The sequence below is a fragment of the Mchenga conophoros genome, linkage group LG14 (assembly GCF_057382185.1).
Source record: "Mchenga conophoros isolate Kocher_MC1m ecotype Shallow Benthic linkage group LG14, M_conophoros_male_GT1.1, whole genome shotgun sequence".
Taxonomy (NCBI): Eukaryota; Metazoa; Chordata; class Actinopteri; order Cichliformes; family Cichlidae; genus Mchenga; species Mchenga conophoros.
The window spans coordinates 2,559,465-2,562,920 of NC_140539.1; the positions used below are offsets into that span (position 1 = coordinate 2,559,465).

Here is a 3,456-nt window from a genome sequence, read left to right on the forward strand (position 1 = left end):
AGAAAGTGAGTTATTCCAAACATGCAGAAGCTTTGGTAAATGTCACAACTGTTAGTCTGACAGGAAACAAGTGAGACGGGAGCACAGAGACAGAGAGCTGCTGGGACAATGGCATGATTCAGAGCAGCGAGAGCACAGAGCAGGCCAGCAGGATGCAAATCAAACCTGTAAACAAAGAAATAAATCAAATGTGTAATTGTGCTGTGGCAGCCTGGTGATACAGCATGAACAGCTCGAGGTACAAAAGCATCTCTGGTGCTGTCACGCAGAGACAGACGAGCTGGAAACATTCAAGTGTAGTTAAATAGCACCAAACCATGACAGCAGGCTGATCAAGGTGCTTTAATACTGTAAGGTAGCAAGCCAACAATAATACAAAGAAAACAGAGGAAAGCCCAACAATCATGTGTCCCTCTGTGAGCAAGCACTTTGGGGCCAGCGGGAAGATCATGACCCAGCGTTAGGGATGGGTATCGAAAACCGGTTCTTGTTGAGAACCGGTTCCCACTGTTTCAATTCCTTGGAATTGTTTGCCATTTTTGCAAACGATTCCCTTATCGATTCCAGTCGCCCCGAATGACGTCACCACGTTGCGGAGCGTCATTTACCTGGCAGGAAACACGGCGGCTCAAACGCTCAAAAGTTTGATTATACTTTATGAGAACCGATGACAACAGGGCAACTTGCAAAGTAGATATTTCATTTAAGGGAGGAAACACTACGAACATGCAAAAGCATTTGCTCACAAAACACGCGATGACACGCGTTTTTAATTCCGCTCCTGACTCGTGAATCTCAACCCAGCAGCAGCGCTAACGTTTGCACGTCCTCTCCCGTTAATGCGGCAGGTAAATAATCAACTAACAGTGCATATTATGTTAGCGCGATCTGCCTTATTACAAAACCTGCCATTACTGTACATGTAGGTGACCATGATGAGAGAGACAGACAGAGTCTGGCTGGCGCTCGCTGCCAGTTCTCGCTGCAGTCTACCGGTAGCGTCTCCTTTCAGGCCAGGATAGACTAATGTCACCGAGCAGTGTCTAAGTTTGTGGTCAAAGGCTTGCACCCATTTGCCACAGCAGATGCCCCCGATTTTTGGTAAGTGAATGTGTTTAATTGTGGGCAGGGACATTACTGGATATTCTTGTGTAATTGCCACAGAACAATTTATGTTATACTTTGTTATTGCTACAGAAGAATGTTGCAGCTTTAAGGCAGGGATGACTCCTGGAGTTGCTTTCTCACTGCATATGCTTTATTTCACAATCAGATCGATTCGATAACAAAAACATACAGCAGTTCCTCTCCTACTCCTAGCCCTTCGCTGCGGTGGAAAAAAGAACGACTTCAATCCCCTTCAAGGAACATGTACAAAATAGTTTTCCTGATACACCAATGGGGCGTTCAATGCCATCTTGTAAATATGAGTACTCTGGCAGAGTAACAGTTCAAATGAAAAATACACCAGAACAAACAACCAAACAAAAAAAGAAGTGTGGGGTACCTTTGAACCAATGAACAAAGTATAACAATTTATACTTTTTAACATAACCCGACCCCGTCAATATGTGATATGTCTCACAAGAATATTTATTTTATTATTTTACATTTACAATTTTTTTTCCTGGGGACCCTGTGACACCCCATTGAAGAGCCGTAGGCTGGATCTCTCAAGATCTCACTGTTGGGTTTGTAAGGCCATGTTACTCCTAAATTTCTATCTTGTTCAAAGAGAAGATATAAAACAAAGCTCTGAGCTAATCGACCTTAGTGTTCTCCTTTTTAAAAAAAAAAAAAAGAATCGATAAGAGAATCGATAAAGAATCGAATCGTTAAACAGAATCGAAAATGGAATCGGAATCGTTAAAATCTTATCAATACCCATCCCTACCCAGCGTTGTGTGTTTGTGGACTTTTTTCATTGTTGTGACCTTGGTGAGTGATTTATGTTTCCTAGTCTCTCTTGGTATCATTTCTTTTCTTTGTGCTTATTTTTTGTTATTATTTACCTCTTGTGTAATTCAGATTCAGTCACCCCAGCCATAAACTGTTCAGACTGCTTCCATCAGGAAGGAGGTTCTGCAGCATCCGGTCCCGAACCAGCAGACTGAGAGACAGCTTCTTCCATCAGGCCATCAGACTGCTGAACACGTCATAGACACCTCAGCTTCACTACTGGAACTTCAACATTATGCACTCCACACTGTATATAAATGCCACTTGTTTTGCACATATTCAACTCTGTATATTTTATATATTTTATTATTATTATTATTTTTTTTTATTTTTATTTTTTTTACTATTTAATTTGTAAAAATGTGTATACACACACACACACACACACACACACACACACACACTATTATATATTGTACATATATTTATTAGTTTCAGGTTGGCCATTCTTGTATTTTGCTCGTTTGTGTTGTTGTGTTTGCACATCTCTGTTGCTTGTGGGGCTCGCACACAAGAATTTCACTCGCATGTGCTGTGCCAGTGTGCCTGCACATGTGATGTGACAATAAAAGTGATTTGATTTGATTTGATTTGATTACCTGTTGCGTTCCCCTCTTGTCCCTCAGACCTTTCTTACTAAGACGGTCCGTTATAGCCTCCATCTCTGTGTCTGTCTTCAGCTTCCCCTTTGTCTCCCCAGCCCATCGTGTCTCTCTCTGTCCCTCTCAGCTCTGTCCTGTCTGTCGTGTGTGTGTATTCTCTTCCAGCGAGTGTTTCCTGTCTTATTTTGATAGTCCTTAGCCGTGTCTCAATTCAGGGGCTGCATCCTTCGGAGGACACGACCAGCATGCGAGGCTGTGAAATTGGACGGTCTAGCTTTCAGATCTGCGTCACCGCTGTCTCGGTGGAGTTTAATAAACTCAGCCGTCTGCTCCTTACTATCTAAAATATAACAGGACCCTGGAGTAAACTCTCGACCGTCTCATACTTCTGTTTAATAAGTTTTCTGTTTGACGTTTATTCAGCTGTGTGAAAACCAAGGAGGAACCCACCCGGGGGATTAATAAAGTTTTATTTAATCTAATAACTTTAATCTCAGCCAAACCGATTTACTCTGGAACAAATAAAACACTGAAAAAAGCCAAACAGTAACATTTTTAAGTTATCTGAGTGGCTTACATATCATGTTTAACCCGAGTAGTGAGAGACCGCGGGGGTCTAAAGACGATGTGCCGGGAGTCCGCTGCTCTCGCCGGCTCTAGTGACCCTCGAGCTCTCGGCTAGCTATCGAGCTGGTGGGTAACAGACGTCTCCGAAAACATCGGAGCACTTTTACAAATATGAGCTATCTTGATAAACCGAGCAGATATTTGAGGTTTACACAGCTACATTCTCGCCTGAAAATATGTTAAAAGTTTATTTTGTGACCCAGAAAGAATAATAAGAGTAAGTGTCCTGTGTCGGGTGTGTCCTTCGTGTTGGGCCACGAAGGACACA

At 42.4% G+C, this 3,456-nt stretch overlaps 1 long non-coding RNA gene across 1 annotated transcript; it reads left to right on the plus strand.

Moving 5' to 3' along the window:
* The first annotated feature begins 607 nt into the window (after positions 1-607).
* On the plus strand, positions 608-2,461 carry LOC146559077 (uncharacterized). Its single transcript, XR_014888256.1, has 3 exons — positions 608-848; positions 927-1,101; positions 2,029-2,461. It is a non-coding gene; the product is annotated as an uncharacterized LOC146559077 (long non-coding RNA).
* The last annotated feature ends 995 nt before the right edge of the window (positions 2,462-3,456 follow it).